Here is a 12,396-nt window from a genome sequence, read left to right as displayed (position 1 = left end):
ATCTCACAAAAGCCCTCATCCACTGAGAGATTTCGAGTCCTAACAGCTGCGGATGGGAAGAAAGATGTGCTTATGTCTCTGTCCTTCTGAATATTACAAACAGAGGTGTTTCAGTTTAAGCTTATAGAAAGGGCATGGTCACATTGACTTCCCCTCGTTCTGGAGTCAAATACATGGGGAAGGGTGTGGAAAACAATGAAAGACCCAAGCCATATCTAGGGATTTCACAAAGACCTAAAGTCAGGCCAGTAAGCAACTACCTAGCAACCACCCAGAACACCCTAGCAACAGCATAGCAAGGTCCTGGCATACTCCAAGAAAACACTAGCATCCTACTGGTGAGTTTTGCAAAGGTAAGCACGCAACAACAACATAAATCTAGCTCAAGAACAGCAGTACAATGCACACTCTTTTGGGCTTTTTCCTATGTTTTACTGACAAGAGAAAGCACACGTGAATTGACAGAAGAAAAAGAGAGGGAAAACAAGACAACATGAATTGACAGAAGAAACAGAGAAGGAAAACAAGACAACGAACACAGACGAGATTTAAACCAACACCTTTCGTAAGAGGACTGCCACAAGGCAACACCAGGATTTTATAAAACATTTATGTTTAAAGGAAACTGTGTTTTAGATGCTATGTATGCTATAACTATGTTTGCCCCATTTTGTTTTAAAAAAAAAACATTTGACAGCTAACAGATAACTAAACATATATATACGGATAACTAGACGGTTTACTAAAAAAGGAAATTTGTTTCATCCTTTACACCCTCAAGTTGTTCCACCTGAATGAATTTCTTTCTTCTGCTGAACACAAAAGACGACATTTTGAAGAATGTCTGTAACAAAAAGAGTTGATGGGCCCCATTGTCTTCCATAATATTTTTTTTCATACAAGTCATTAGGGCTGTATGATATCCCATATTCTTCTAAATATGTTCTTTTGTGTTCAGCAGAAGAAACAAACTCATATAGGTTTGAAACAGCTTGAGGGTAAGACTGTGTAAATGATAGAATTTAAATTTGTGGGTGAACTATCTCTTAAAGGTTCAAATCCCCAAATTCAGTACATTTCCTTGAAAAAAGTTCCTGTCTAAAAACAAACAAAAGCTTTGTTTTTGTTTTTTTTGTGTTTTTAAAGGAAACTTTGGGGGGAATTTGAAATGACATACTGTACAATATTCTTGTACTCATGTTTTAAAAAACACTAGAACTAAACTGATAAAATGCCAGATGCTTGATTTGATTTATGTGCTATTAAAATCTGGGGACATAGCTTTTTCCATATCTCCCACATAACCGCATTATAAAATTAAGACATATTGAAAAAATATTTAAAAAAATATTTTTCTTTAACATGAAATTCCAGATTCTTAATCTTCTTATATCTTATTCATGAAGCAAAAAAAAACACTACACTGCCCATTTAAAAAGTGGAAATTACATATAGCATAGAAGAACCCACTTCTACTGAGCACCATATTGTGCATTCATCATGCGTTCACAGTCTCACTAAAAAAAGACAGTTGAGTGCTTTATGCCTAATCAGTCTAGAGCCCAGTATTTCTCTGCATAAAAAAGTATACTTTTATGAACCTGTTTTCCAGCTACAATCTGAATTTACTGACAATAGACTGTCAGAAAAGTTGGATCCATTGAAAGGCTCCTTTAGGAAGCAACAAGAGGTGGCGAAGAAAACATCTTACAAACAGTGAATCGCACACCGCCCTAAACACACGTTAAATGCAGGTTGTCAGGAGAGGTGTAAAAATGCACACCCCAACACCCCTGTGGCTAAGTGCCCACTAGTCATTCCATCAGAGTGACACTTTCAAATACGCACACTCACACACATGATGTCTTCTCACTCGCTCATTCAAATAGACGCACACCTTCCATAAGCAACATAACGCATTATCTCTGTCCTAACAGAGTCTCAAAGGAGATTTACTGGTGCATCCTGCACACAAGACACACACACTGACCCACTAAGGCACGATGACACGCGTACAGTCCGTCCCCCACGACACCTCCGGGCTCTGCAGTGAAGCATGTCAAGAGAATTCCATCTGGGGAGAGGAATTTGACCTCCGACCTCTGTTTATGACCCATCAAAGGGAAGCCTACTCATTGGTCTGGCAGAGTAATCATTTCCAGATCGGGCCACTCAAAGAGAGTGTGTTCGAGAGGGAGAGAGAGAGGAGATTTTCCAGGGAGACAGAATGCCTGCAGCCGGCTATGTTAAAGGAATCAGGCTGCTGATGTTCAACAGAGCCCTACAGAGAGGCCCATGTTCAAAATGCAACTTAACCAACCTCTCAGAGAGAAAAGATTAAGGTAGAAAGATAGAAAGGAAGGAAGGAAGAAAGAAAGAAAGAAAGAAAGAAAGAAAGAAAGAAAGAAAGAAAGAAAGAAAGACAGAAAGAAAGAAAGAACACTTATGCCAATTGATAATCCATGCAAAAAAGTAAGATATAGTATAAAAAAAAGGTAAAAATTCTAAAAGTTTTTTCCTATTGCAGTCATGATTTGGTTTAGAGGTTTGACTTTATGGCTATAGGTTAACTTTAGTGATTTCTTACAATGTAGCCATCTCATAAAAATGATTACCAATTCTCATGGAATGAAATTCCTTCCGATTGCTGAATCCAAAATAGCGTTTACATGAACGATAAATAAAGTGATCGGGCTGATGTATGCGTTTATATATCACAAGCTTCTAATCAAAATTGATTTGGACATGCGAACACTGCACGAATATACACAGTTTCCGACTGTTTGTGCATATTATTCTCTACTTCTTTTCTTTGTTTTAAAGAGCAGACTTAATATTTATAAATTTCGGGTCCTGATTAGGTGACGACAAGAACATGAACTGTTATGCCATGCTGCTATTTATCAAACAGTAAAAACACCTATTTCCACACCCAAAATAAAGTTTCTGTGGATGAGAGTATGAAGAGAGGACTGATGGGACGCTGTTCTGCTACACTTCACAGACGATGAGCGGTTGGAGAATTTTAATATAATACGAGTGATTTTTCTCGTTCCGCGCGCCATTCGTCATTATACCATTTCTTCGTCATTGCACATGCACAGTCCTTTCCAGTTTCGGTTTTCAATCCAAAAAAGTGTTTACATGTTCTCTCGATCGGATTAGAAAAGGAATAAACCACCCCTTTCAATTAAATCGAGCTCAATCGGATCGATTAAGGTGTTTACATAAAGGCTTTTCATTCTGATTAAGCCATAAATCCAATTACTATGATTGCATGTAAAAATAGCATTGTTGTTCTAAATGTGGCCAATATCAGATTCCAGGGTGAACTATGATTTATGATTTTATCACGGTCCGTAAATGATTACGTGTTTATTCAGAGGCTGCATCCTTCGAAGGGTGCGCCGAAGGCTGTCCTAATTGGAAGGCTCTTCAAATGCAGCCTCAAAATGCATCCTTCGTTTCCTGTGAAAATGAAGAATATAACAGATAGATCCTTCGCGGCCTTGCCCACCCAAGAATTCATTGCGTGCCAGTGATGACAGAATTTTTTTTTTAAATTGCCGAATTACACTTAAAGTAAGTATTGGGTTTCAACTTACTAAAACATCTAATGATACAAATGTAAAAATAAAAAGATTAAAGCGGTTCAAATGTTGACATGTCTTACTAAGATGCAATTATATATAGTTTATACTCTTTATTATATACAGAAATAACCATGGTGAACATTTTTGGAGTTTGTGAACTCTGTTTTGTTTTTTAGACAGTTTAATATAACTTTCAAAAAAGTCAGTAGCGCGGCCTTTGAAGGCCGAGTCCTTCGAAGGATGCTTGTTTGTTTGTTTTATTTGGATCCCCATTAGCTTCAGCATAAGCTAAAAGCTATTCTTCCTGGGGCCCTTCAATCTTCCATGTGACAATACAGTTTATTACATCACATTACACACCATACGCACAGGACGTTACACAACATTTAAAATACATATTGTACAATTAACACCATTAATCACCAGAAAATAATAAAACATAATTAAAATAAAATGTTGCTACTCCGAATAGATCTATATCAAGAATAAGCTAACTAAGAATCCACCAAACAACAGTATCTCCTTAAATAAATTTGATATTAACTATCTAATTATCTTCCAATGTAATATTTCTTAAGTGAAGTTTTGAAACCATACAGAGTGTTTTGTTGTTTAATAGTATTTGAGAGAGAATTCCATTCACACATTGCTCTGTACCTAACTGAACATTGAATTGATTTGGTTTTCACTCTGGGTAAAATAAAACTACCTCCTACTGCATGCCTCGTTGGATAATGATGTGTATCAATACTAAAGGATAGTTTTGTATATAAAGTAAAAGGTGTTTTATTTGTTATAACATCATATAAAAATACCTTTAGTGAATACACCAATCTATTTTTAACGTTAAACCATGAAAGGCTTTCATGCATTTTGTCAACAATCTAAACCCACATGAGAGCCACACGTGCAGCTTTATTCTGAATCACTTGTAGTTTTTTTTTTATGTATAAATTGATAAAGTATTTGACCAAACCACAGAGCAATAATCAAGGTGTGAAAAAAACAAAGCATGAAGAACTTGTTTAACGATAATTTTAGTTAACAGTTTCTGAACATGTCTGTCCCAACATAATCTATATTATCAATCATCAATCCCAAAAGTTTAACCTCTTCTCTTTGCTAAACATAATTTTGCTCTATACTAAGCAACCTTAGAATTTGGAGACAGCCATTGTGTGAGCTGCTGCAGAAGCCAGCAAATTTATGCGCAGGCAATATAACAAAACGAAGACGAGGATGCGAAAAAAGCATAGTTTTTAAACACACATTATACGAGCCATCACGTTTTGCATTTAATAGCGCTGTCATGTCACTGTAATACTTATGAGCTCTGACACATCACTGTCCCTCACTGACTACCTTTTGCAACTGTCTTGATAACTTTGGGTATGGAAAATCTTTGAAGTGACTACCATGAGCTGCATGAAATTCATGCAAAAACAGAAAAACAGATCTGAGTCACATGTGGGCAAAAAAAAGTCGGATCTGGGCTACATTTTCCAGCAGTCTGAACGTAGTCTGACATACTGTAGTTGTGTTCAGACTGACAGCAATGTGCAGTAATAACGCAACCGAAAGTCATTCACTTTCTGTAAAATTTTGACCAACCATTGGCGAAGTTGAGCTGCGTTTATCAGTTTATGCAAATGAGCAGGGACGTAATCTGCCATCTGGAGTGCAGATAAGTTTAATGTAAAAATATCTACTAGCAATTGACTTTGCAACACTAACCATTGTAAACAGACCTTGAGAGAGTAACAAAAATGGTTGTCAAATACTAATATGGGAATACATTCCATTTCATTTCAAACTCATCTCATTTTCCCTTGCATCCATGAGGAGTTTTTAAAGTTCACTCATTTGGTGCTGTTGTTGGCATAATCGCCTTCTTAAAAAGAAGCAGTCTGTTCCTTGACTTGCTCGCTCTCAAACTGCTGGAAAAACATGATTAGCTGTTAGAAACATGATTAATGATTTCTGTTTCCCGAGCTGCTCCTCTGTCAGAAAGCATCATTATGGAATGATAAGTTTGGTGGGCTCCCAAGAACTCTTCAATGACAAGGAGGTCCTCCCTCAAAGACCCCCCGTGAGGTTAGAGGTCAAGGGCCAGCACGGATTAGGGCGACACGTCACCTCGCTTTGGGATTTCAATTAACCCTTTCACAGTCCTCTGTTACTCCGGCAACGGATAAGCCTGACACGACAGATCCAATGCGCTGGTTTCTCTCACCCGGATTAGACCTAATCCTGAATGAAAACCAACTCACAAAGCGAGCTTCAAATCAAACCCGCCTTTAGCCCAAAACCAGCCAAGCAAAGATCACCAGCAGCCAAAATTACAAAGCAAAGGTCCCGATCTATAATGCCCGAATGAACCCCAAGCGAAAACAGTTGAGATTATGAGGTCAACTATCTAAATCCATTCTGGCAGTATTAAAGGTTGAACATTACCCAGAGAGATCAATACACGCCGTCTTTTAATGAGATATTAATTAAGAGGCGACTGAACACCAGGACTTACTTAACAAGCTCAACGCTCTTATTAAAACCAATTCAATATCATGAAATATTACATCTATCAATCTATCAAGAGCTAGCTTTATCCATTTATTGATTTGCTGAAACAACTCCACGGAGCACGTATTGTAAACTACACCATATCCTGCACATACTATCCAGTTTCTTACACATTGAAAACACACCTATATGGCTACTGTTGACCTCTTGAAAGGACTTTTAGAGCATCTGTGGTCCTCGGAGAGGGACGTCCCCTTGGGCCCCATCACTTTTAGTCTTACTTACATGGCCAGTCTAGAGATCGTGCATTATTTAACTGGCTTTCAGTACACAAACCACAACTGCCTGAGGAAGTGCTTCAGCGGCAGTATCCAAGGAAAGACGACGGCCAAATGAAATGAACCAGACAGTAAATAGTCTATTATTGAGTTCACACTGCTTATACCATAAGGAGGCATCACAAAGAGCAAACCTGCTTAGACCACAATGAACAGAAAGGTGGGAAATGGATTTTGCACATACAGCCCAAATTTACTTATACGAATAGCCAAGTATGTTTATAAGGGTTTGCATGTGTATATTACTAACTTCGCATTGCCTACAGCGAATCTTTCAGAGTCACTTTCATCACAAGGGGTAAATAAACACACGATTCAAACCAGACCTGAAGGGATACGTTGTGAGGGACGCCTTTGAATAAAGCAAAAAGAAATTTGGCTCCAAGATGCTGCCAGTCTGTGACTTCCATTATAAGAGCCCTAAAGCCCTTCTCAATACAAAACAGGCGAGCGAAAAGGAAAAACACAACGGCACCAGTTAATAATACCCTTAACAGCTGGTTTGGCATCAGTGAAACCTACCCTATGCTTAACATAATACATTGTGAGTGTCGTAAAAATGCTGTCCAGGATCAGTTGTAAGGGCCATAGAAAACTCCACAGAGGGTGGTGGTAAAGCTGTAGTCTGCAAGCAGATGGCAGATAGCATTGATCGGATCCAAGCCCCGATAAGGCCGAGGGATAGATGCGCTGTCCTGGAAACTACAAAGGAGAGGTGAGAGGAAATGTCCCCTCCACCCAGTCCCAGAAGAGAAATCCACACCGCTGACTGGTATTGACGTACATTAACGGTCCCAGACGTTGTAATTTAAATCTAACAGCATGTATCACTAATAACGCTAACTGATGTAATTTTCAATATGCACAAGGGGTCAGGGGCCAACCCAAGATGGGTGAAGGCTGCAAAAGCTCATTTGAGGGCCCTCGACACTTTCATTCACTGGCCTGACAATGATGTCAAAGGTCACACTTGGTATTTCAAGCGCTAGTCGAATAGTTGGACTCCAGGAACTGGTCAAGACACAGCTGGTTAGTTCGACAGTGGAAAATAGTCAGTCCCAAATGCATACGGATTGTGCTCTCTCCATCACAAACACATGACTTATCTATTCCTAGAATATGGTGCCATGTTATACCATTGAATTATAAACTGCTGAATCATGTTTTCTGGAATGGAATACTCCTGGTCATGGTCAAGCTTCATTGGTCACCCCAGGAAAGCTTCTAATCTCACTAACGGCCTCAATTCTTTGACACCAAAACAATGCAGCAGCTCAAAACAAATGTAGGGATGATTTTTTTTTCCCCCTCCTAAACCAGTTGTTAGTAATTTTATTTTGATGGGCGGTTGAAAAAAAAAAGAGGGCTGGAAAAACACAAGAAGAATGAGAGCTCATCATTGCTGTCCTGACATCATGAGTGGCACTGATCCTTCACTGAGGTTCCCAGCTGAGACCTCCAGTCTGTTGAGGGAGCAGGAAAAGCTGCATCTCCTCTGGACGACGGCCATGACAAACAAAACATGGCCTGACCCTTCAATCTCCAAACACTGCTCAAGCCAAAAAACTATTTATACACACACAGTAACTCAGAAAAGGGAAATGATAATGAATTTGATGCAACAGCGCTCTTTGCATTACTAAAATACAACCGAGTAGGCTGCTAGTAAGAATGATCAAATATAAAATGGTAGCCTAATCTCTATTCCTGTCATATTCCTATGGCATGAAGTATCTAAATATCACACACTTTCTCAGAGGGATAACCATCTGTCAGCCTTTGGCACACACTTATATAAACGTACATACAAGAAGAAAAGTGAAGGGAGAAACAATTTTATTATCTCTTCCTCTGATCTGATACAGTCAGCTTCAAAACACTTCAGGCCTGACTGCCTTTATTGTGTTAGTTTGACGTCTCCACAGATTTGAGGTGCAGAAAGAGCTGATAATGGATTGGAAGAGTAAATTAAATAACTTGTGTTTTATGATAAACTCAATCAAAAAGATATCATTGTCTGTCCTAGAAATGATACTGAAGGAAACTAAAAAGACAAGTAGCTAATGAGAATCTAAGAGCTCTCTATTCAAGAAAAGGAAAAAGGAAACCGAAAAACTGGCAGCTAAGGCTTATAAATATGAAGGAGAGATGCTTGTGGGCAAAATGATAAATTTATTATTTAATCAATGTATGTGTGGGTGAGGCTAGTTGTCACAAGGGTATAAAGATTCAAACGTCAAGAGTTTCGTTTCTTTTAAAAACCCTACTTCAAAACCAATAAAATGATATCAATTTTTATTAATTGTCTCCTCCAAAGTACAATTCCAATATTTTGTTTCTAAAACTGTTGGGTAAACACAATTGGGGCACATTGTCACAACATCAGTGTGTTCAACAGCACATGTTATATACATCCATTTAAGACATTTGCTCACACAGAAATTGACTATACAAAATAAACCCACCCTAATATTCACTGTAATAAAAAGTGTGACAACTAGTCTCGGTCTCTATAAATGCAATTGTAGCTCGTGACTCTGTAAATGTGACGTAGTACTGTAATGCAGCAGACGTTATTTAGTGTGGGGAAAGGCGCCAAAACTGTCTCTGTCTGCACGCAGCGCCTCATGTCATGTAGAGTGGGCACGGAGGTTATGCAGCCCACAGCCCACGCCACACCGGTAGAGAGACTCGGGAGGAGGCTGGCACTGACAAGCTCGAAGGTGAGGATGTCAGGGATATTTAAAACACCAGTCAATCACGGCAAAGGCAGAGTGCGCGGAACTTAACGACTCATAGCGATATTAATTCTGACATGCCGCACTTCGTTTCTCACAGCGTCACATAGGCGAACCGCTTTGACATAAAGTTGGACATTTTACGCCTATAACGTTGAGATTGATGCTCTAACATCACTTCATAACACAAACTTCATCAAACTACCAGGGACACTTACTAGTGGATTGTTCTTAGTGAATCAAAAACAAAACGTGACCAATTCTTGTAGTAAATTTTCCAAAATACGCCTTTTAAAACAAATACGCACGTTTTGTTCTAAACAGTTCTTATTCAGTAGGCTAGCTAATATTAATGAAAAGCTAGCCTAAGTGTTACATCTTAACACATTTTTGTTCGCTTTAACACATCTTTGTTCGCTTAGCTATTTAATAGGCTGAGTAGGCTACCATAGAGGAATATATGGAATTTCCATTATTAGCCTACTAATAAACCATGTCATAGGCTACTCGGCGCTACTTCAAGAATGGAACTGAAATGGCATCACTGTGATCCATCGTTGCGCCCAAAAGGTAGCCTAAGAGTTGCCACTCTCAATAAACACAGAATATGAGTTTATATAAAACACGTAACTTTTGGACAGTCTGCTTATTTCCCCACAATTAACTATTTCAGCCCGGTTACGAGTGCTATCTGAGACATTTAAGTCTTGCGTTTTAACGACCAAATTTCAATAGGCTGAATGTGTAATGATTATTTTCCGAGCTGTCTATTCAACACCTTTACTTTCATAATAAACTCTTATCAGTCATATGAAAAACCAAAGCCATATCGAACACTGGAAGGACGCAGAGCAAGATCAAAACATTGACAAACGTAATATTTCGGCTCACTTACAGCAAGAAAACACGTAGGCTACTAGGTCTTAAAATCATTAATAACAGCATCATGTTATTTTTTAAAAAAAGGAATGAAGTAGATCATATTCGTTCACAACATAAACACCAACCTTCGACTGTCAAACAGTTGCCCGCCAACCAAAAAAAAATATATATATATAGTCTTGCTATAATGTCTGCTTCACAAAATAGGTAATTTAACCGTAATAAAAGCCATATAGCTACTCTGATAGATCTTTATATGTGAAGGCTATGCGGATACATGCGTGAAATTACAATTAGAAAATTGTCTAATCTTAGATTTCAGCCTTTCTCATGCCTAACTGTTGTAACCTACATCCAATATTCCCGAATCCCCAGCTGAATCAGTCTTGGTGAGATTTTACAGACAGCCAACCCACATACTGTCACATTGATACTGACAATCCAATAGCCAAATAATGAACAATTAAGAGGCGTTGGGCAGAGCCTGGTTTATATATTCAAACATATAAAACAGCCCTCGCTATGCAGTTAATATTATCCCTAAAAGTGTGATATGCAGTGGTAAACTGCGCTATCCAACAAATGCATCGTTCACATTCTGCATATTCTCAGAGAACGCCCCTGTACCCAAATAACCTGTTTGTTACTTATTTCAGTAAAGCAATTAAACCACAGGGAATCTGACCAAGTTAGTCCTCCACTACTGCTGTTCAATGCAAATATCAGCTTGTTTTAAGCGTCAGTGAATAGACACTGAGGTGTCAAACCGCATATAAAATGTCCACATCGCACTCCTCGGCTGTTCCGACGCAATCAAGTATCGATACATTCACAGTGAATGCCGAAGAAAACAGCGCGCGACACGAATCTGATCTCAAAAAACTGCATTTCCCCCCAAACAAACTGCATTGAAAAGTCTCGCCTGTGCTTAAAGAACCGAGGTTACTTACTTGTGCTCTTGATACCTTGGTTTATTATCCTCGCCATGCGTAAAATCTCAAACTTGAGTACATTTTCTCGGCAGCAGTGTGTAAAGCTCCGCGTGCACTTTCCGAGTGTGAAGTCTCAGCACGGCATGAATGAGGAGGAATGCAGTCCGCGCGCCCTGGTCGAGACGCAGCCTCGTTTTGAGACTCAGGGAACGCGCTGCCAGATACATATATCTCGCGTCGCGGCCAGGCGGCGACATTGAGCGCGCTGGAGCCTGTATTGGCGAAACCTACAGTCTGTAGTCTTGAATACCAGTCCGTTGCACCACCTGTCGATGTATCTAGGCACATTTATTACAATCACAGAGACGATGGTTTGTTTGTCTTTTGTGTATGCCAGCCAAGCATACAATAGTAGAAGATATGAATAAAACAGCATTAGAGCAGTATTGTAACACAGGATGAATTGTGACACCATTTAAACCAATTTTAAATTAGCTAAAATAGTTAAATATTTCCTTCATATTTATCTAATTTATTTTAAATAAAAATGATTAAAATAAATGGAGGCTGGCATAATAATTATTTTGAACAAGCATAAGTTTCAACAGGGTTTTTTTGTTTTTGGACCACATTTACAAAATAGACATTCATTATAGTGCTTCATTTCTAATTTGTTGCAGACAGATATGTGAATATTTTATTTTGTTAAAGGTATAGGAATTACAAGCTGTACCTTGAAAATGTGACACCACACTCCCAGTCTACCCAATATTTTTAGATTTCTACCCATGTGTTTTCAGAGAGACATATGCATGCAATAGAAATTGACATTTTACAGTGCAGACTGACATAAAATACAGAATATAGAAGAATAAATATAAAAAATATGCTATTTATTTTCAAACAGAAAATAATTGTCTGAATTTTGAAAATACTCAATTGCAAACTTGTTGCTTTATCCTTGATCACTAATAGGGATCTATTGTTTAGATTCAAGGATGTAATCGCATCATACATTCGCATTGCTTAATCACGCTCAGTGTGAAAGGCCCTTGAGACATAATAAACAATTTTTAAAAACAATACTTAGACATACTTATATAGTATTATAAATCCTTATTACAATGAGGTTAGGTTCTTGTTTGACCAGTGGTAGACAAAGACCATCTCATGTTAGAATGTATTTAAACACCCGCTGAGCTTTACAATCCCATCATCCTACTGCACACATACCCTTCCTCACAGAGAAACCAAAGCTTCTCTGATAAACACTGTGGATTTATGATCAAACTTGCACACACACTGACAAATCCAGAGCTAGACTGAAGACAGCGCCTGAATGCACAAACAAGGCTGTCAGAACAGTCAAAACTTCAACTTCAACTTCAGCTAA

The 12,396-nt window shown here is 38.5% G+C and overlaps 1 protein-coding gene across 3 annotated transcripts in view; it reads right to left on the bottom strand.

The window, feature by feature from the left end:
• Positions 1-11,139, bottom strand: part of plxna1a (plexin A1a) — a 226,431-nt gene extending 215,292 nt beyond the window's left edge. For all 3 annotated transcript variants that reach the window (XM_077218621.1, XM_077218622.1, XM_077218623.1), the window contains exon 1: positions 11,022-11,139. The gene's annotated coding sequence lies outside the window, so the exon portion shown is untranslated. The remainder of the gene's footprint in view (positions 1-11,021) is intronic.
• Between the last annotated feature and the right edge of the window lie 1,257 nt (positions 11,140-12,396).

The sequence above is a fragment of the Siphateles boraxobius genome, unplaced genomic scaffold, assembly GCF_051911475.1.
Source record: "Siphateles boraxobius isolate OS27281-9 unplaced genomic scaffold, OSU_SipBor_1 77, whole genome shotgun sequence".
Classification (NCBI taxonomy): Eukaryota; Metazoa; Chordata; class Actinopteri; order Cypriniformes; family Leuciscidae; genus Siphateles; species Siphateles boraxobius.
The sequence above is the reverse complement of the archived record's forward strand: the minus strand, read 5'-3'. Positions and strand labels throughout refer to the sequence as shown.